At 45.6% G+C, this 23,227-nt stretch overlaps 1 long non-coding RNA gene across 1 annotated transcript in view; it reads left to right on the top strand.

Moving 5' to 3' along the window:
• Positions 1–8,016: 8,016 nt before the first annotated feature.
• The window catches only part of LOC140458620 (uncharacterized), a 31,166-nt gene continuing 15,955 nt past the window's right edge, over positions 8,017–23,227 (top strand). Inside the window, exon 1 of the long non-coding RNA XR_011953620.1 lies at positions 8,017–8,105. This is a non-coding gene — a long non-coding RNA (uncharacterized lncRNA). The remainder of the gene's footprint in view (positions 8,106–23,227) is intronic.

The following is a 23,227-nucleotide window of genomic DNA, read 5'->3' on the forward strand; positions in this document are numbered from 1 at the left end:
GGGATCAGCTCAGCGGGTTTCAGTCTCTTCAAACATCAATCTTAGTCTGTTCTATTTTATTAAATCTACAATAGTGAGTAAGGTGAGGGTTTCTTTTTAATGTCTTACAGTCTCTTGATTAAATGTTTAAAATATAAAACATAAGCATTGTTATTCTCGGGCAGTATATTTCCAGCAGTAAGACTGTGCCTTTTTCTTGGTCTGTAGATTGTTAAGGCTGAGAGATGGCCTGTTGTACAGTGGCGTGCTGTTCCTGTCGGATGAGGGAGATTAGGGAGAGTCTCCATGATCCTGTGATTATGTCTGCAAGAAGTGTGAATGTAAATCCAATTGGATCGCATGTATTAGTGGAGGAGTGATTAAAGGCAGTGAGGAATTCTCAGGAGCCTGGGGGTGTGATAAGGGGCAGTCTCAGGATTGCAGGATACTGCAGATACAGTCAGGTAGATGGGTTACCTCCAGGAAAGCTAGGAGGGGTAGGCAGGTAGTACAACAGACTTCTATGGCTATCCCCCCTCGCAAACAAGTATACTGTATAGGAAAATGTAGTTGGTAATAGACTTTCAGGGGAATGTAACACTGACAGTCAAGTTACTGTGACTGAGACTAGTTCTACTGTAATGTGAGGTATATCCAGTTCCACGTGATCAATGGTGATAGGGGACTCTCTAGTCAGGGGCACAGTCTGCCGTTTCTGCAGCTGACAGTGAGACATCAGAATGGTGGTGCCTGGGTCAAAGATGACCCCGAGATGGTTCAGAATCTTCTCAAAGGGCAGGATAACCAGTGGGAGGTCATTGTACATTGGTACCAATGGCATAGGAAGGGGAAAGCATTGGGTCCTGACGAGCAGGGAGATTTGCTAGTGCCACTCGGGAGGCAATAAACCAGTGATGGATTCAGGGTAATCCTAAAGAGATAGTGAGAAAAGAGGTGAGTCTGAGACTGGTACTGTTCACCAGTCAGACTGTCAAGGCAGGCAAGAGCAAGTCACAGAATGAGGTGCGACGGACCAGTTACACTGCATTTATTTCAGTGCAAGTGACCTGACAAATCAGGCAGATGGGCTCAGGCTATGGTTTTGAATAACATGGCACTGGAATATTATAGCAATTACAGAGGCATCACTCAGAGATGGATAGGACTAACAGCTTAATGTTCCAGGGTATAGATGCTATAGCAAGGTTGGAAGGGGACAACAGAGCAGGGGGAGTGGCATCTTTGATTAGGGATAATGTTATGGCTAGGCTTCCGGAGGATATTCCTCGGAGTACATCCAGGCAGTTATTTGGGTGGTACTGAGAAATAAGAAAGGTATGATCATCTTATTGGGATTGTATTATAGACCCTCTCCCAATAGTCAGCAGGGAATTGAGACAAAATTTTACCAAGAGATCTCTGTTATCTGTTAAAATAATGTAGTTGCAATGACAAGGGGTTTTAACTTTACCAACATGGCCTCGGAGTGCTGTAGTTTTAAGGGCTTCGATGGAAAGGTATTTGTTCAGTGTGTACGAGAACATTTCAGATTCCGTTCGTAGGATGTACCTACGAGAGAAGGAACAAAACCTGAGCTGTTTTCTTTATTCATTCACAGGATGAGGATGTCACTGGCCCGGCCAGCATTTATTGCTGCGTTTACCCAGAGGGCAGTTAAGAGTCAACCACGTTGCCATAGGTCTGGAGTCCCATGCAGACCAGATCAGGTAAGGATGGCATTTTCCTTCCCTAAATGTCATTAGTGAACCAGATGAGTTTTCCAACAATTGACAATGGATTTTTTGTTGTCACTAAATTATTTTTTCCAGATATTTATTGAATTCACGTTCCACCATCTGCCGCGATGGGATTCAAACCCAGATCCCCAGATCGTTATCTGGGTCTCTGGATTAACTGTCTAGGGATAATTTCACTCCGTCATCAGGACATGAGGCAGGGTGAGTGACTGAGGTATCAGTGGGGCAGCACATCAGCACCAAAGATCCCACAGTATTGTGGCTCAGTGGTGAGCGCTGCTGCCTCAGCACCAAGGACCTGGGTTTGATTCCAGCCTCAGGTGACTGCCTGTGTTCAAGTGGGCACATTCTCCCCAGTGTCTGTAAGGGTTTCCTTCGGGTGTTCCAGTTTGCTCCCACAGTCCAAAGATGTGTAGGTAAGTTGGATGAACCATGTTGAATTTCCTATAGTGTCCAGATGCAGTAGATGAGGTTTTGGGATGTGCAGGCAAATCTCTGCCTGATGTGAAAAGATCCTTTTCGTGTCTTGGACAGAGGTCAGAGGGAGTTGTGGCCGTAAGTTTTACATCTCCCATGGCGGCAAGGGAGAGTCAAGGGTGTGGAGCGTGGGTTGGTGGAAGGTGTGGACCGAACAAGGGAGGCGCAGCGGGAATGGTCTCTGCGGAACACAGATAGGGGTGGAGAGGGAAATATGTCTCTGGTGGTGGGGTCTGACTTTAGGTAGCAGAAATAACCGAGGTTATTGCGCTGTATCTGGAGATTAGTGGGGTGGAAGGTGAAGACCGCAGGATTATATTCTTTATTGTGGCTGGAGGGGTGGGGTAAAGGCGGAGGTGCGAGAAATGGAGGGTATGTGTTGGAGGGCATTGTTGATCAAGTCAGAGGAAAATTACGGTCCTTGACGTAGGCCTTTCTGGAATGTCCTGGAATAGGATTCAAAGAGATTAAACAAATATATCACAGACAAAAGATTAACTGGACCAGAGAATAGGACCCCTTAAAGGTCAACAAGGCTGTCTATGGAACCACAGGCGGTGCGAAGGATATGCAAATATTTCACTTCATTTTTACTGGAGAAGTATATGGAAGCTCGAGAGTTTGGAGAAATAAACAATGATAACTTGACAAGTGTCCATGTTACAGAGGAGGTGGTACTGGATGTCTTAAATCACAAGGTCAATAAAGCCCTGGAACCTGATCAGGTGTATCCTGGAACTTTCTGGAAATCTAGGGAACTGATTGTTGGGCCTCTCCTGAGGTATTTGTATCGTTGATAGCGACAGGTGAGGTGCCATTATTTTTAAAAAGTGTTAAGGAGAGGCCATGGAACAAGAGAACAGTGAGCCTGAAGTCAATGGCAGGCAAGTTGTTGGAAGGGATTCTGAGGGACAGGATATCCTTCTATTTGGGAAGGTAAGGAATGACAGGGAGAGTCAATGTGGCTTTGTACATGCACAATTGTATCTCCCTAACTTGAGTGAGTGTTTTGAAGTGACAAAGAAAATTGATTAAGCCAGGCGGTGAATGTTGTTTATATGGACATTCAACAAGGTTGCACAAAGCAAACTGGTTCGCAAGGTTAGATAACATGGAATGCAGGGAGAGCAAGCCATTACAAAACTACATTGAAGGTAGGAGATAGAGGATGATGATAATGGAGGGTTGCTTTGCGGACTGGAGGCCTGTGAGCAGCAATGTGCTGCAAGAATGGATATTGGGCCTTAAATAAATGACTTGGATGTGAATATATGAGGTATGGTCAGTAGGTCTACAGAAGACACCAAAATTGGAGGTGTAGTGGACAATGAAGAAGGTTGGTTCAGAATACAACAGGATCTTGGTCAGATGGGCCATTGGAGCAAGGAATGGCAGACGGAGTTCAATTTAGATAAATGTGAGCTGTTGTATTTTGGAAAGGCAAATCAGGGCAGGACTTATACACATAATGGTAAAGTCCTGGGGAACATTGCTGAACAAAGGGACCTTGGAGTGCAGGTTCATAGTTCCTTGAAAGTAGAGTTACAGATAGACGGGGTAGTGAATGCAGCATTTGGTACGCTCCCCGTTATTGGTCAATGCATTGAATGCAGCTGTTGTAACGTCATATTGTGGCTGGACAGGGCACTGATTACAGCTCTTCTGGAATTCTGTTTTCAGTTCCAATCTCCCTGTTCTTGGAATAATGTTGAGAAACTTGAAAGGGTTCAGAAAACATTTGCAGGGACTTTGCCAGGATTGGACGGTTTGAGCTGTTGGGAAAGGCTGAATAAGCTGGGAATATTTTCCCTGGAGAGTTAGAGGCTAAGAGGTGATCTTAGAAAATCTTGAAGGGCGTGGATCAGGTGAACAGTCAGGGACTTTTTTTCCAAGTTCAGTTGGTCCAGAACTGGAGGGTACAGGCTTAAGGTGAGAGGGAAAAGATTTAAAAGGGATCTAAGGGGCATCTTGTTCATGTTGAGGGCATTGCATGTATGGAATGAACTGCCAGAGGAAGGGGTGGAGGCTAGTACAATTGCAGCATTAAAAATCATCTGATTGGGTCCTTGAAGAGGGAGGATTTAGAGGGATAAGGGTGAACCGCTGGCAAATGGGACTCCACTAATGCTCTCCGTTATTGGTCAATGCATTGAATACAGAAGCTGCGACGCCATATTGTGGCTGGACAGGACATTGATTAAGCCACGTCTGGAATTCTGTTTTCAGTTTGAATTACTCTGTTCTGGGAAGGATGTTGTAAAACTTGAACAGGTTTGGACAAGATTTACAAAAACGTTGCCAAGATTGGAGGATTTGGCCTACAGGGAGAGGCTGAATAAGCTGGGGTTATTTTCTCTGGAGAGTCAAAGACTGAGAGGTGACTTCATGGAGATTTATAAAATCACGAGGGGTGTGAATAAGGTGGGCAGCAGGGGTCCTATTTCCTCAGGTTAGCTGGATCCAAAACTAGAGCACCTGGGTTTAAGTTGAGACGGCAAAGATTTAAAAGGGATCTAAATGGCAACGTTTTCAAGCTGAGTGTGGTGTGTGTATGGGAGGAGCTACCAGATGAAGTAGTGGAGGCTGATAAAATCACGACATTTAAAAGGCTTCCATTTGGGTACATGAATAGGAAGGGTTTTGATGGATTAGTGGTGCTGGAAGAGCACAGCAGTTCAGGCAGCATCCAAGTAGTTTCGAAATCGACGTTTCAGGCAAAAGCCCTTCATCAGGAATAAAGGCAGTGAGCCTGAAGCGTTGAGAGATAAGCAAGAGGAGGGTGGGGTTGGGGAGAAAGTAGCATAGAGTGCAATGGGTGAGTGGGGGAGGGGATGAAAGTGATAGGTCAAGGAGGCGATGGTGGAGTGGATAGGTGGAAAAGAAGATAGGCAGGTCGGACAAGTCAAGGGGACAATTACTGAGCTGGAAGTTTAGAACTACGGTGCGGTGGGGGAAGGCGAAATGAGGAAACTGTTGAAGTCCACATTGATGCCCTGGGGTTGAAGTGTTCCGAGGCGGAAGATGAGGCGTTCTTCCTCCAGGCATCTGGTGGTGAGGGAGCGGCTGTGAAGGAGGCCCAGGACCTCCATGTCCTTGGCAGAGTGGAAGGGGGAGTTGAAATGTTGGGCCACTGGGCGGTGTGGTTGATTGGTGTGGGTGTCCCGGAGATGTTCCCTAAAGTGCCTGCTAGGAGGCGCCCAGTCTCCCCAAATGTAGAGGAGACCGCATCGGGAGCAACGGATACAACATATGATATTAGTGGATGTGCAAGTAAAACTTTGGATGTGGAAGGCTCCTTTAGGGCCTTGGATAGAGGTGAGGGAGGTGGTGTGGGTGCAGGTTTTACAGTTCCTGCGGTGGCAGGGGAAAGTGCCAGGATTGGAGGGTGGGTTGTTTGGGGGCGTGGACCTGACCAGGTAGTCGCGGAGGGAACGGTCTTTGCGGAAGGTGGAAAGGGGTGGGGAGGGAAATATATCCCTGGTAGTGGGGTCTGTTTGGAGGTGGCAGAAATGTCGGCGGATGATTTGGTTTATGCGAAGGTTGGTAAGGTGGAAGGTGAGCACCAGGGACGTTCTGTCCTTGTTACGGTTGGAGGGGTGGGGTCTGAGGGCGGAGCTGCGGGATGTGGACGAGGTGCGTTGGAGGGCATCTTTAACCACGTGGGAAGGAAAATTGCAGTCTCTAAAGAAGGAGGACAACTGGTGTGTTCTGTGGTGGAACTGGTCCTCCTGGGAGCAGATCCGGTGGAGGAATTGGGAATACGGGATGGCATTTTTGCAAGAGGTAGGGTGGGAAGAGATGTAATCCAGGTCGCTGTGGGAGTCGGTGGGTTTGTAAAAAACGTCAGTGTCAAGTCGGTCGTCATTAATGGAGATGGAGAGGTCCAGGAAGGGGAGGGAGGTGTCAGATTTGGTCCAGGTAAATTTAATGTCAGGGTGGAATGTGTTGGTGAAGTTGATGAATTGCTCAACCTCCTCGCGGGAGCACAAGGTGGCGCCAATGCAGTCATCAATGTAGCGGAGGAAGAGGTGGGGAGTGGTACCGGTGTAATTACGGAAGATCAACTGTTCAACGGATTCAAAGGAGAAATTGATCAAGTGGGAGGTTTCAAAGGATCCTCCCACTTCCTCCAGACCAAAGGGGTAGCCATGGGCACACATATGGGCCCCAGCTATGCCTGTCTCTTTGTTGGCAATTTTCCTCAGTAAGTTCTGAGCATCTGGAACAGTCTGAACGACACAGATTCAGCAGGTATTCTGAAACAGACTTGGAACTTTACTTTTTAAGGAAAGATTTGGGGGGCCGTGAGCGCATGGGAGGGGACTTGGGACAGACTTGCAGCATCTCCAGAGGGAGAGAGTACTGCCCCAATGGGCTGAATAGCCCCCAGCCCCTGTGCTCTGTGACACTGCCCCATTCAGTGTGAATGATGAAGCTCATCCCAGGGCAGAGAGAGGGATGAGCCCTCCACTCTCATCACAATGAGGCCTGGCTGATTGATGGAAGCTCCAGACCAATGGGAGGAGAGTCTGTGTGGTCTTGCAGCCAATGGGAGTGAATGAGGGGTGTGGCCAGCAAGACAACACCTGTCCATGAGCTGTGCAGGTGCAGTGTCACTGTTTGGGGTTGGGAGAGACAGCAGAGACAGGGACAGAGGCTGTGGGACCTGAATTACAAACTCCCGGTAAATTAAAACCAAAAGAATTGTGGAAAATGTAAATCAGAAACAACAACCAGGAGGTTCTGGAAAAGCTCAGCAGGTCTGGCAGCATCTGTGATGAAAAATCAGAGTTAAAGTTTCAGACCCAGTGTCCCTTCCTCAGGACAGATATTACTGAGAAAAAAAGTCAGTTTATATGCAGAAGTTAGTGTGGGGGGGAGGATAAAAGGAGTAAATGATAGGTGGGGATAGAGTGAGAAGAACGGTTGGGTAAAGGAGTGATAACGATCTGGCTGGGGAAAGGTGATTAGCTGTTAATGGAGACTGTTAGTGGCTAACCATAGATAGTGTGTAATGGCAGGCTGTGAGAACAAGGCCTGGTGTGTGGGTAGGGAGCTACGACATGAGGTTGTTAACTTATGGTTAGCCACTAACTGTCTCCATTGTAAGCTGTTGCCCACCTATATCACTCCACGATTGGAGCTGCCGAGGACACAAACCTTTGGAATATCTTCCCTAACTCCCTCTGTCCGCCTTAAAGATGTATCTAAAAATCGTTCTCTTTAATCAACGTTTCCATCATGCGTGAATCATTTTAGGAGATTTGTCAATGTGAAAGGCTCCATACAATGCAGGTCGTTGTTGTTATTGTCTGACATCAGGAGAAACAGGGATGAGCCCTCTCTCTCTCTCATTCCTGATGAACAGCAGCAAAAGCAGGAAGCACTGAGCATGCTCCAGCCCACAATGGGCCTCGGATGATTGATGTCAGCGGAGCACCAATAAGAGTGGGGGAACAGGGACTAGAGGTGCTGGTTGGTCCTTCAACCAATCGGAGTGAATGAGGGGCGGGACAATACTCAACCACGTGAGAAACTTCACTGACAGCACAGTGTTGTTGTGACCAAGGCATTGGAAATGTGTGAAGGTGAAGGGCAGAGGAAAGGAAAGACATATTGACCAGGAAGAGGAGGAAATTTTCATGGTATAGGATGAGAGGTTTTACAGAACTTAATGCACATTGTAAAACACAAATTTGAAAATCCCAAATTCTGCACCATTTTCCCTCCCGATAATTCATTTTGCACTCCCTGAAATATCAGCTGTGTGTTTCTCCCTCCACAGATACCAGTGATCAGTGCCAACGCCCCATTGCCTGTGGAGAAGGTCATGTTTGACTTCCTTGTACAGCTGCAGTTCGTGTGGTGAAGGTGCTCCCACAATGTGTTTGGGTAAGAGCTGTTATAGATTATTCACTCAGCGACAGTGAAGAGTTGACAATATGTGTGCAAATGAACAACAGTTTGTTTTATTTTATCATGTTTATAATTCCACAGAAATACTATTGAGAACTTCTGATATAAGGCCACAGATGGGGATATTAGGTCAGGTGATCAAAAGAATTGCCAAATAAACAGGATTTCAGGAATACCTTAAAGGAGTAAAGCAGGTGTGAGGGGGTTAGGGTGGGAATTCCAGACCGTGTTCCCTTGGCAACAGTAGAAACAGCCAGACTGTGAAGCAATGAATAAACACATCGTTGGGAGTCTGAAAGAAAATGAGTTGTCGGGATCTCACAGGTTGTGTGCTGCAGGGAGACAGGGATGTTCACAGCCAGGAATTACATCAAGGGGGAGAATTTTAAATTGTTGCTGGTAAATAGGAGCCTTTTGATGAATCAACAAGTTTTGGTACAAGTGAGCAGTAGGGTTTTAGATACTCTTGAGAGTGCATGTAATTTGAATGTGGGAGGCTGGCCAGGAGTGTGTTTGGATAATGAAGTCTGGAGATAACACAGGGATGGACGAGTGTTTCAGTAAATGGGCTGAGACTAGGGTGGAGTTGGGTGATGTCACTGATGAAGAAATAGTGCTTTGGGAGTTGGGCTGCTCCTCCTCCTCATCACTCCCCCTCCCCAATTCACAGATATTGTTCCTTGTTCTACCTGTGTGTCTTTTCTGGTTATGTCCTTCTCTCCCATTCTGCTACAAACTAATATTTGACCACGTCGTTTATGCAAAAACCTACTCCATCCCAACTCTCCCTTTCCTTTCTGAATTCCTTGTATTTGGTGTCCCTGAAGGATCTCTCCTTAGTCCCTCCTGTTTCTCACCTACACACTGCCAGGAGGTGACATCGTCCAAAAGCACCGTGTTAGGTTTCACATGTACACTGACAATGCCCAGCTCTCCCTCCCCATCATCCCTCTCCATTACTCGGTTATCAAACTGCTCATCACACTCCCACTATGCGATTGGCTGCAATTTCCTGCAACGGAACGTTGCTATGGTTAAACCCATTGCCTTCAGTTGCTATTACAAATTACGTTCCCTTACTGCTGAGCCCCTCCCTCTCCCTGGGAACTGTCTGAGGCAGAACCACACTCTTCACAATATTGCTCTCATATCTGACCCCAAGGTGACCTTCTGATCAGACATCTACACAATCACAAACACCAGGAATTCCAATCTTTTAAATGTTGCTTGTCTCCCCCTCACCCCAGCTCCATTGCTTATGAAACCCTGACCAGTGTCGGTGTTGCCTTAAACTTGACGAATCCAAAACAGAACCCGTGATTCCGTGAGTGACCCAGAATCTGGTTCCAGACTCCCTCATGATGGGAAACATCCTCTCAGTATTTACCCTGTCAAACTCCTTAAGAATCCTACATGTTACAATGAGATCACTTCTCATTCTTCCCAAATCCAGTGAGTAGAGTCCCAACGTCTTCAGCCTTTTCTTAAAAGATAATCTCTGGAAACCAGGGTTCATCCCAGTCAATTTTATGTGAAATGCCTCTGATGAAATGATGTATTTCCTTAAATAAAGGGACCAAAACTTCTGACATTACTCCAGATGTGGTCTGACTTTATAAAGTTCCTCTCAGGTATATACTCCAAACAACTCCCTTTAGATTTGCACAGATGTTGTTGGAAATGCTCAGCATGTCATGCAATATAGGTGAAGAAAAATCAGTTAAAGTTTCGGGTCTGGTCACCCTTCCTCAGATACGTTAGCTCTAATTTCTTTTCACAGATGCTGCTAGACCTGCTGATCTTTTCCTGAAACTTCTGTTTCTCTTCCTGGTTTACAGCATCCTCAGTTGTTTCGGTTTTCATATCCTTTAAACTTGCCATCTCTCTTCTAGAATTTGTCATTTCCACCTTGGAAAAAAGATTCACATTTGTTTGGACTCCCCTACTTCCCATCTTCCCCCTCTGCTCCCCCCATCTCCACCCGCTCTGTCTGCTCCCCTCCCCCTCCCCCACCCCACCCCCCCCGGGTCTGTTCCACCTTTCTGTCAGTCGCCCCGCCCCCCCGTTCCCCCTGTCTGTTCCCCTCCTCTCTAATCCCACTTTCTGTCCCCACCCGTCTCTGTGCCACCCCTCTCTGCCCCCCCCTCTCTTTCTTCACCCATTTCGGTCCCACCCCTCTCGATCCACCCACCCCCTGTCTGCCTACCCTCCCTCCCAGTCCCCTAGTTCTGTACTCCCCCACTGCAGGGCAAATATCTTGTCTATTTACCGTATCCATGCCCACCTGATTTTCAAAATCTCTTTCTGGTCACCATTCAGCCTCTGACGCTCCAGGGAAAACAGCCTATCCAACCCTGGCAACATGTTATAATTCTTTTCTGATCTATTTAAAGTTTAAGAACATCCATCTGATCGGAAGGAGAACAGATTTATATGGAATATTGATTCAGCAACTTTTGCAATGTCCTGTACAGCCGCAATATGACCTCCCAACCCCTTTTCCCAATGCTCTGACCAATAAAGACAAGCAGACCAACTGTGGCCTTCACTATCCTATCTTCTTGCTACTCTCCTGTCAAGGAACTATGAACCTGCACTCCAATGACTCTTTGTTTAGCAGCACTCCCCAGGAACTTACTATTAACTGTATAAGTCCTGCTAAAGTTTGCTTTTCCAAAATGCAGCAGCTCGCATTTTTCTAAACTGAACTCCTCAGTCCATTCACCCATCTGATCCAGATCCCCTTGTACTCTGAGGTAATCTTTTTCCCTGTCTGCTACACCTCCCATTTTGGTGTCATGTGCAAACTTACTTACAATACCTTTTATGTTCACAACCAATGCATGGATATAAATGATGAAAAGTAGTGGATCCAGCACCGATCCTTGTGACACTCCACTGGTCACAGGCCTCCAGCCTGAAAAGCACCCTCTGCCTTCTACCTTCGAGACAGTTCTGTACTCCATGTGATCTAACCTTGCTGACCAGTCTCCCATGAGGAACCTTGTCAAACACGTTACTGAAGTCCATGTAGATCATGTCCTTGCTCTGACCTCAGCAATACTCTTTGTTACTTCTTCAAAAAAACTGAGTCAAATTCATGAGCTATGATTTCCCATACACAAAGCTGTTATTAGTATCCAGGATTTAACTCTGTACATTGGGGTCTGCGTTACCCAGTTAAAGGTGTTAATATTCTGGATGAAGTTCAAGTATACCAGCATTTTGACAGTGAGTCTGTATTGAGTCTTGTTAATGTCACCAACACAGATTAATTCCTTTTGAAAGGCAGTCTCTGTATCCCTTGCCCACCAGGAAATAGTGTAAGTGTCCTTACCTCTGGACTAGGAGGATCAGGCTCAGAGTTGAGTAACAGCATCTTTGAAGAGGCTGATTAGTAAACATGCCCAAGCCACCAGGCCATACTGTCTCCCAGCTGTCCCTGCCTGTGTCTCCAAACAGAACCATCCTGTCGTTTCTCTCCTGTCAGACTCTCCCATTGCTCAGTGTGTCCAGGATCCCCTCCTGCTGCTGCACTGATCCTGTCCCTCACTAACCTGTCCATCCCCCCAGTGTCCTCCTCATTCATTCATGGTTTACAATCCCATTGACCCAGTCCTCCGTCCCCGCCTCCTCCCATCGATAGAGGTGGCTCACTGGTTAGCACTGCTGCCTCACAGCACCAGATACCCGGGTTCGATTCCGGCCACGGGCGACTGTCGTTGTGGAGTTTGTGCATTCTCACCGTGTCTGAGAGGGTTTCCTCCCAAAATCACAAAGATGTGCAGGGCAGGTGAATTAGCCATTCGAAATTGCCCATAGTATTAGTTACATCAGTTAGGGGGATGGGTCTGTGTAAGTTACTGTTTGGAGGGTCAGTTTGGACTTGTTTGGCCGAAGGGCCTGTTTCCATACTGTCGGGATTCTGATATATTGGGCAGCAGCTGCTGTCAATCACCCAGACTCCTGTATGATCGGGAGCACGTACTGTAGAGGGGAGACAAGTGCACGGGCGCAGTGCTGGCCAACTGTGGGAGTCTGCCCAATATCGGTCAGTGCCTGGGAAGGAGGCTGTGGGTGTGAGGGATTAATCTATCATTAGCAGCTTCATCCCTCTGGGAGCAGGACCCAGGGGAATGGCCCTTCTCTTGCTACCCTGACATGTGATCAGACTATCAGTGGTGCAGCGTTTTGCAGAAAGTTATCAGAACTCTTTTGTGAAGATTCAGGGTTGTTATGGAAAGGGACAAGGATGGGCCTGCATTTAGAATTCTAATTTGGCTCATTTTAGTAAGATGGGTCTTGGCCAGAGTGTGCAGGAAGCAGTCTATGCAGGATGGTTCTCATCAGGAGCTAGGAAACTGAATTCGAAGAGAGTGTGTGTGAGAACTGGGTGTGGAGGAAAGGAGTGGGGGGATTGGTTTGGATTTCAGTTCACGGAAGAGAGAAATTGTGAGACTGAGGTTTAAAGCTTTGGGGGAACAAGGAAATTACAGTTTAATACTACAATTGTCTTATAAATTTCCATACTGTATTAACAGTGGTAACTTGTGTGCTCTGTTGTATGGTACTGAAAGGGTGGATTTGCGGATGAGAAATTCAAATTGAACTTCATGTTCAGATCTGATAGTTACTTGATCCGTGCCGATCTGAATATCATTTGCCTTTTCATCTGGAAGGAAAGGTGTGCATTTTGTCCGTGGGCGAATATTTCAAATCTCAATATGACTGCAAAAGTACTGAGACCATAAGACATAGGAGTGGAAGTAAGGCCATTCGGCTCATCGAGTCCACTCCGCCATTCAATCATGGCTGCTGGGCACTTCAACTCCACTTACCCGCATTCTCCCCGTAGCCCTTGATTCCCCGAGACAACAAGAATCTATCAATCTCTGCCTTGAAGACATTTAGCGTCCCGGCCTCCACTGCACTCTGCGGCAATGAATTCCATAGGCCCACCACTCTCTGGCTGAAGAAATGTCTCCGCATTTCTGTTCTGAATTTACCCCCTCTAATTCTAAGGCTGTGTCCACGGGTCCTAGTCTCCTCACCTAACGGAAACAATTTCCTAGCATCCACCCTTTCCAGGCCATGTATTATCTTGTAGTCTCTATTAAGTCTCCCATTAATCTTCTAAACTCCAGTGAATACAATCCCAAGATCCTCAGCCGTTCCTTATATGTTAGACCTACCACTCCAGGGATCATCCGTGTGAATCTCCGCTGGACACGTTCCAGTGCCAGTATGTGCTTCCTGAGGTGTGGGGACCAAACCTGGACACAGTATTCCAAATGGGGCCTAACCAGAGCTTTATAAAGTCTCAGTAGCACAACAGTGCTTTTATATTCCAACCCTCTTGAGATAAATGACAACATCGCATTCGCTTTCTTAATCACAGACTCAACCTGCATGTTGACCTTTAGAGAATCCTGGACGAGCACACCCAGATCCCTTTGTACTTTGGCTTTACGAATTTTCTCACCGTTTAGAAAATAGTCTGTGCTTTTATTCTTTTTGCCAAAGTGCAAGACCTCGCATTTGTTCACGTTGAATTCCATCAGCCATTTCCTGGACCACTCTCCCAAACTGTCTAGATCCTTCTGCAGCCTCCCCACTTCCTCAGTACTACCTCCCTGTCCACCCATCTTCGAATCATCGGCAAACTTCGCTAGAATGCCCCAAGACCACTTCATCCAGATCATTAATATATAATGCGAACAGCTGCGGCCCCAACACTGAACCCTGCGGGACACCGCTCGTCGCCGGCTGCCATTCTGAAAAAGAACCTTTTATCCCAACTCTCTGCCTTCTGTCAGACAGCCAATCCTCAATCCATCCCAGTAGCTCACCTTGAACACCATGGGCCCTCACCTTGCTCAGCAGCCTCCCGTGTGGCACCTCATCAAAGGCCTTTTGGAAGTCTAGATAGACCACATCCACTGGGTTTCCCTGGTCTAACCTGCTTGTCACCTCTTCAAAGAATACCAACAGGTTTGTCAGGCATGACCTCCCCTTAGTAAATCCATGTTGACTTGTTCTAATCAGACTCAGCTCTTCTAAGAATTTAGAAACCTCATCCTTAATGATTGATTCTAGAATTTTACCAACAACTGAGGTTAGGCTAATTGGCCTATAATTTTCCATCTTTTGTCTTGATCCTTTCTTGAACAATGGGGTTACAACCGCGATCTTCCAATCATCCTGGACTTTCCGTGACTCCAGTCACTCTTGAAAGATCTCAACCAATGCCTCTGCTATTTCCTCAGCCACCTCTCTCAGAACTCTCGGATGCATCCCAGCAGATTTATCAATTTTAAGACTTTTTAGCTTTTCTAGCACTATCTCTTTTGTAATGACAACCTACTCAACTCAGCCTCCTGACTCCCTTTAATTGTTGGGATACTACTCCTGTCTTCCACTGTGAAAACTGAAGCAAAGGACTTGTTATGTTCTCCTGCTATTTCCTTATCTCCCATCATTAGGCTTCCAGCATCAGTTTGAAGTGGCCCAATGTCTACTTTTGTCTGTCGTTTGTTTCTTATGTATTGAAAGAAACTTTTACTGTCGTTTCTAATATTACTGGCTAGCCTACCTTCATATTTGATCCTCTCCTTCCTTATTACTCTCTTTGCTATCCTCTGTTTGTTCTTGTAGCCTTCCCAATCGTACGATTTCCCACTGCTCTTGGCCACTTTATAGGATCTCTCTTTTTCTTTAATACATTTCCTGACTTCCTTTGTAAGCCATGGCTGTCTCATCCCTCCCTGGATAATCTTTCTTTTCTTGGGGATGGACCTCTGAACAGTGTCCTTAATTATACCCACAAACTCCTGCCATTTTTGATCTACTGACTTCCCCCCCAGCCTCTGCTTCCAGTCTATTTTTGTCAGTTCCTCTCTCATGCCCTCAATTACCTTTATTTAACTGTAACACCATTACATCCGATTTTGCCTTCTCTCTTTCAAACTCCAGACTGAACTCTACCATATTATGATCGCTGCTTCCTCAGGGTTCCCTTACTTTAAGATCTTCTATAAAGTCTGGTTCATTACAAAGAACTAGGTCCAGAATAGCCTGCTCCCTTGTGGGCTCCATGACAAGCTGTTCTAAAAAGCCATCCTGTAAGCATTCCATGAATTCCCTTTCTTTGGATCCACTGGCAACATTATTTACCCAGTCCACCTGCATATTGAAGTCTCCCATGATCACCGTGACCTTGCCTTTCTGACATGCCTTCTCTATTTCCCGTTACATGTTGCGTGCCTGCTCCTGACCACTGTTAGGAGGTCTGTACACAACTCCAATTATGGTTTTTTTGCCTTTGTGGTTCCTCAATTCCACCCACACAGACTCCACATCATCTGACGCTATGTCATTCAGTGCCATAGATTTAATATTGTTCTTAACTAACAAGGCAACTACCACCGCCTCTGCCGACCTCCCTGTCTTTTCGATAAGTTGAAAATCCTTGGAGGTTAAACTGCCAGTCCTAACCCCTGTAACCAAGTCTCTGTGATGCCTACCACATCATAATCATTCACTATGATCTGTGCCATGAGTTCATTTGCTTTGTTATGAATGCTACGCGCATTCAGCTAAAGCGCCTTAATGCTAACTTTCTGATCATTAGAGATATTGAAGTCATATGATGTCCTAAGTTATCCTTGCTTTTTTCTGCATTCCCAGTCTGCCTCAATTTTAAATCCGCCTGGACACCTGCTATCCTGCTGCTTGTCTTTCAATTTAACGCCATACTCCCTGTTGCTTTCACTTTCCCTTCCCCCCCCCCAACTCAGAATTTTAAAGTCCTACTGACCACTCTATTTATCCTCTTCGCTAGAACATTGGTACCTGATCGGTTCAGGTGGAGACCGTCCCAACGGTACAGATCCCCCCTGTTCCAAAACTGATGCCAATTCCCCATGAAGTGGAATCCCTCTTTCCCACACCAATCCCTTAGCCACGTGTTTACTTGCCTAATTTTCTTGCCCCTATGCCAATTGGCACGTGGCTCAGGCAGTAATCTGGAGATTATGACCCTTGAGGACCTGTGCTTCAATTTCCTGCCTAGTGCCTCGTAATCCCCAAACAGGTCCTCCACCCTAGTCTTGCCTATGTTGTTCGTACCAACGTGGACCACAACAACTGGATCCTCCCCCTCCCGCTCCAATATCCTTTCAAGCCGGTCGGAGATGTCCCGCACCCTGGCACAGGGCAGGCAACACACCATGCGAGACTCCTGATCTGGCTTGCAAAGGATACTAACTGTCCCCCTAATTATAGAATCCCCTATAACCACTACTTGTCTATTAGCTCCCCCCTCTTGAATGGCCTTCTGCACCATGATGCTTTGGTCAGTTGGCTCATCCGAACAGGGAGCAAGAATCTCGTACCTGTTGGACAAGGTCAAGGGCTGAGGCTCCTGCACTCCTGAACTCAGGTCCCCCTACCTGCCTCACTTACAGTCACACTCTGATGAGCCTGATCACGAGCTGAATGTGAATTACTTAATCTCCCAGGTGTGAATGCCTCCTGAAACGCAGAGTCCAGGTAACTCTCCCCCTCCCGGTTGTGCCGCAGTGTTTCAAGCTCAGATTCGAGATCATCAACTCTGATCCGGAGTTCTTCCAGCAGCCAACACTTGCTGCAGATGTGGTCACTGCCATTCACAATGGGATCAGCCAGCTCCCGCATCATACAGAATAGAGACTGTCTCTCAGTATTATCTCCATGGCAATGGCACTTAGAAAGTAGAGTTCAGTTCAGCACTTTGTGGTTAAACCACACTCCCCTCCCCCACTCCCCCATGGCTCCCTCAAGTATCTGACAGGCACTTCAGTTTCAGTGGGGTATCTATCAGGATTCTGATGTGGAGGAGCTGGTGGTGGGGTGGACAAAGTTAAAAACCACACATCACCAGGTTATAGTCCAACAGGTTTATTTGGAAGTTCAAGCTTTTGGAGTGTGGTGTTATTTTTAACTTGATCAGGATTATCTCTATGATAACAGTTAAATGCTTCATCAATTACAGAGGCCGTATGTTCCCACACAATAGGTTCCCCTCTAGCAGGGTAAACTGCTATTCTGGCCCTGGGGATAACTACTCATCATTTTTCTCCCCCAATCCCATTTCGCTTTCATTTGATCTATAAAGTTTTTCTAATCTCCTTGGTCTTTGGCAATTTGTATGCATTCTCCAAGGACACCCTGCGTTATCCTCAATCATAGAATAGCCTCTATCCACAATCATAGAAGAGAATCCCGACAGTGTGGCAGGAGAGAATTGGCCCATCAAACCCCACCGACCATCCAAAGAGCATCCGACCTGGAGCACTCCATCCTTGTAACACTGCATTTCCTATGGCTGATCCACTGAGTCTGCACAATCCTGGACACTGTGGACAATTTCACACAACTGATCCACCTAACCCACAAATATTTGAACTGTGGGGGGAAACCAGAGCACCTGGAGGGGGCCCACACTATCATGGGGAGAATGTGGGAACTCCACACAGGCTGTTGACCAAGGCTGGACTCCAACCTTGTACCTGGTGCTGTGAAGCAGCTGTGCTATAAACCCAATCTAAATCAAAACAGATATTCCCTGTGCATTGTCACATTGCTGATTATTGGAGACTTATTGCCCAGAGAGACATCCTGAGATGATTCAGAAAGAGACAATATAAATTCAGTCAACTCCAGCCGAGTTAATGTAATTAACAACAACATCAATACTCCAACAGTGTCATCAGACCTCGTACCTACTCTATCATTTACGATTTTTAACCCATGGGAAGTTTGTTCCTAGTTTCGATGACAGCCATAATGCTCTGACCACTTTGACGGAGCCAGTGCAAGTCAGTTCTAATAGTTATCAACAGATTGAATCTAAACAGGATGACCCACAACAGGAAGTGCTCTGACACTCAATGCCCGTAAGTCAAGGTCATTTTCCTAAAACCACTCACGTCTGGCAATACCATTGAAGATATTTTATACAGGAACCTTTCAGTCTCAATTGCCAGTTCCAGTCCATGAAGCAGCCAGTAACATGCACCAGTGAATTGAATTCTAACAGCAGAATTGCCCTGGCTGGAGAGATTGAGGAGCTTGAAGCTGTCTTCTCTGGAGTATCTAAACATGAAACACTTCAAAGGAACAAAAATCTTCAAGAGCTCGAGAGGATAGATACAGGAAGGATGTGCTCTCTGGCTGGTGTGCCTGGAATAAAATAAGCACTAACTACGCTATCTTTACCCAGCATCCCCTTTAGCTGCATAAATGTATAAGATTTATTTGCTGCTCTAATTACACTCCCAGTTTTAACTGCTGTAAAGTTGATGACTATGCAAATGTTTAAAATATAATTTAATCCATCCCAAAACCTCTCTGTACCTGTGTCTCCCTTGTGTTCACTGAGACACTCATTCAATCTGACCTCTTTACAAACCCTGCTCTGTATTTCCTTAGAGGGCTTAGAATGAAATATTCACTGAATTGTTACTGTGCAAAAGGAGGCTTATTGGTTCATCAGCTCTCCAAAGGATCACCTCACGGAATGCCATTCTACTCCCTTTACCCCATAAACCTTCCCATTCGTCCTCTTCCAATAACACCAGCGAGTTCACAAGTAACCAGGGCAATTGGATTTGTTTTGTTTGTTCGTGGGATCACGGCATCACTTGCTGGGGCAGCATTTGTCATCCATTCGAACTGCCCAAGAGATGGTTCAGAGTCAACCACGTTACTCAGTGTCGAGATTCACATGTAGGTAGGACCAGGTCAGAATTAACAGTATCTCAGAACCAATGAAGAGATGATTTCTGAAATGATAATGAATAAGTTTTGCAGTTGAATTAAAAGTGAAAGACCAAAATGTATTTTATTCTGATTGAGCACGTCCTCCTATTTTCTCTGTTGTTATTGACAGTCTCATTCCCCTCGCACCAGAACCTGTTTCAGAGTGTGTTACAGAAAAAGCAGAATGGTCAGATGCAGGTTGTCACCTGACCGGTCACTGGACCCAAAGGTTCACTTTCCACAGATGCCGCCAGATCTGCTGACTTTTTCCAGCAATTTCTGTTTTTTGTTCCTGATTTCCCAGCATTTGCAGATGTTTCGTGTTTGAATATTGATCTTGTCTGTTGCAGAAGAGTTTATTGATGAGTTTGGAGAGTTTTGAACATTGCAACTTAAGCCACAAATCAGCCATGATCTATTGAATGACAGAGTAGGGTTGAAGGGCTGAATAGCCTCCTCCTGTTCCAATGAAAGTTATCCATCTGCAGCTTGTGGTAACATTTCCCCTCACTGCTCACTTCACCTCCATGTCTAACACACTGTTACTGACTGAACAAACCTCCTGTGTTTGAACTAAACCTGCTCATGTTCAGTGGCTCCCTCCACTGCCACCCTGATTTCACTCTTATCATGGAATGCTGTCTCGTGTTACTGTGGGAATGCCCACAAGGACTAATCCTGGAGTCTGTATCCCGTGGGATCCAAAATTCCCGTTTATTTCCTTCTTCCTATTTCATTCTGGCATTGAACTCTCAGTTCCAATCCGTTCTCCTGTCATGCTCTTCAACATGCCCATGTGGGTGGACTAGAGGCAGCTGGCACCTGAGATTGTGGGGGGGAGGCAGATTCAATCAGGGATTTGGGAAAACACTCAGACAATGACATATCCATCCGATTGTTAACTCAGACAGATAGAAAGAAAGAAGCACCTTTAGACGTCACCTTTGATGACCCGGGGCAATGAAACATGCTTCCAACCCTATGATTTCAACCTCAAATCTCTGAAAACACAGACACAAAGCTTCCTACTTGTACCAGGTTGTCTCTCAGCCTCCTCTTTTGTTAAAAGTTTTAAGCTGTTAAGTCTTTCCTGGTGATTTTAACCTCTGTGTTTCTGTCAGATTTGTGACTGAACCTTTATTTTCCTGTTGTGAGTGATGCTAGTAGCAGAAACAGTTCCTGACTTGTGAGGGGTTTCGGTTGCAGTATTATATTTACACATTCATTCCCACCCTCACATACAGTGTGAAATTGATGTAAAACAGAAGGAAGGGATTGAGTGAGCACCCACAGAAACACAAAAGGCAGCATGCATACCTGAGTTGAACGAACCTGGATTTAGGAAAATGTGACAACAATCACAATTGGTTAGGATTACAGAATCTCTTAGGTGCACAAAGAGACCATTCGGTCCATCGAGTCTGCAACGACTTGTTCTCCCACCCTACCTCCATAACCCCACATTGAGTATGGCTAACCCAACCCACCGAAACTACACACTACAGGCTATGTTAGCACGGCCAATCCGTCAAACCTGTACATCTGTGGGAGGGTCACGTATTATGTCTAAGTGCTCAGGATTGTGGATGAAGGCTCACAAATACTTGACTCTGACGCAAATCCTCTTTTTTTCAAAATAAAATCTTGGGGAAACTGCAGCCAGAAAGATTTCCAATTATCTCATGAGGAAGAGAATTCAAAATTCGTGCCACTGCCCAGGGGGCGCTGTGAAGTCACAGAGTTCTGGGAACCATCAGAACTGAAACAAGTTGTGAGCAAGGTGGGGGTGAGACAAGGGCAAAAAGACAGTCTGTCACACGGGGGAAGGCAGAAGAGATTAAATTGCAGAAATGGTCGTCCCTCAAGGCCATGGGGAATGGAGTTAGAGCTGGGAAAGAAACCAGGAAACAAGGTGAGCAGCTGTCAAAGAAAGACATTGAAAAAACAGATTATAACAACATAGAGGGCAGAGTACGCAGTCTGAAATTGTTGCTCTCATTGGTGAGTACAGAACGCTGTAAAGCCTGGGACATTCTATTACAGGCAACACATGAAGAATAGGCCAAGTGGCCTCGATCTGTGCTGTAACTTTCTGATAAATTTATTCTGATATTTGGAATTCAGGTCGGGTGATGTTTATAAATTCTCAAATTGGACTTGACTTTAATATTCTGGAGAAATGTTAAATCAATCACAATGATCCCATTCTGCAGACTTTAGTCCGCAGCCCTGCATGTTCCAGCATCTCAGTTACATCCATGTCATTTTATTCTAATGTGATGCTGGTGCCTCTGCCATCCCATCAATGAGTTCCTGCTCCCCACGATCTCTGAGTGAAATGAATTCTCCCTTCCCCTTCTTTCTGGGAATTAGTTTCAATCTAAAACCTCCAGTTTCTGACGTCTCAGTAAATGAATAGCTCCTTCCTATCCACTCGATCTGGATTCCTCAGCATTTTATCACTTCAATTAAATCTCACCTCATCCTCCTCGGAAATCATCCCCAGCCTATCCAACCTTTTCTCGGAGCAGAATTTTTCCAATTGTAGAAATATTCTGATCAATCTCCTGTGTACCCTCTCTGGTGTGATCACATCAACCCTGGGATAAGGGGATCAGAAGTGTGTGCAGTACTTTAACTGTGGTCAAACAAGTGTTCCTGACATTTCCCGTGTCACCTCCGTGTTCTTGTGGTTGTCGCTCTCACAAGAAGTGTCCTGGTTTTCCCCCATGGAACTGGATGTGCACTCCATGGGGCTGGGATTCGCTACCATGTGTTTATTTGTTAACTAATCCTAAATTAACTTCAGATTAAAACAACATTATCAGCTACCTACCAATCAACTTCTTCCATTATACTAAAGTCAACTTACTTTTTGAAATCTCTTTAAAATTATTACTATCTAAACACAACAGGCTTTAATTTGCTGATCAAGTATTTAGATGCCTCCACTGTTACAATCACTTGAAGATTATCTTTACCTTCAGCTACATTTGGTGAATTGAACACTGATTGTAAATATATGAATATCAAACGGACTTGAGTTTTATGATAATTAATCCAGTCTGACATTCTTGTTGTTTAATATCTTGAAGAGAACTGTCCTCAGAATTCCAGCTGTCTATCACTTGCTGCTTATGCTTTTAGGCACACATGTAGTCCTCTTTGGGAACTTCATCAGGTTAACACCTCATTTTTAGGTATTCATGCTGATGTTACTGACATGCCCTCCTGAATTCTCTCAGTTGAATGAGGATTGATCCTCTGGCTTGATGGTAAGAGGTAAGTTGGGGAATATGCTTGGCCGTGATTCCGTAAATTTTGTTGGAGTACAATTCTACTGCAGTTCTTGGAAGGAATGAGTTAAACTCTTACACTGTTGGCCCCATATACTACATGCAGTATCATGAACACTGATAGGCCAAGACATGAAATACGAGCAGCACTGTACAATGATGCAGGATCACAAATGCAGCAAGGGGAGTTTAAGATCCAACTTGACACAGGAGTAGGGAAAGAAGCAGCTGATCAGATTGTCTCATTCATAATCATAAAGAGACTCCATGAGATTATTGTACTGTTGGAGGTGAGGGTGGAGGAGGTTGGGGAGATGGAGAGTTCTTCTACAAAAACTAATCTGCCTGAGAGCTGTGAGATAGAATTGATTGCCATGCATTTAACAGAAATCTAATTGAAACGGGTCTTATCCCCAGAAGATAACAAGACTGATGATGCTTCCAATCATCATCAGAAACAAACCCCAGAATACATGGTTTGGAGATGGATGTCAATTGCCAATCAACATCCAACTCCTGCAATCATTGAGCAAACGTATGTGTGATTACCCAGTTCTGATGAACCAGAAAATCACTGTTCACTCTGTACAGATGGACAGCGATGTGGGGAAGTCTTGGCCGAGTGGTATTGTTGTGAGACAGTTCATGTAAAACCGCAGATAGTGTTCTGGAGACCTGGGTTCAAAGCCGACTGCAGCAGATGGGGAGGATTTGAATTCAATAAAAAAAAACTTGTGAATTTAGAGTCTAATGATGACCATTAATCGATTGTCAGAAAAACCCATCTGGTTCAGTAATGCACTTTCAGGAAGGAAGCTGCCATCAATAACTGGTCTGGCCAACATTGTGACCTCAGACCTACAGCAATGTGGTTGACTCTTACCTGCCCTCTGGGCAATTAGGGATGGGCAGTAAATTCTGCCGGGCCAGCGACACCCTCATCCTGTGAATGAACAAAGGAAAATAAAAGTCTGTACCCAGTGTGAATCTGTGCATGTTCAA

Source organism: Chiloscyllium punctatum, chromosome 33 (genome assembly GCF_047496795.1).
Source record: "Chiloscyllium punctatum isolate Juve2018m chromosome 33, sChiPun1.3, whole genome shotgun sequence".
NCBI classification, from domain to species: Eukaryota; Metazoa; Chordata; class Chondrichthyes; order Orectolobiformes; family Hemiscylliidae; genus Chiloscyllium; species Chiloscyllium punctatum.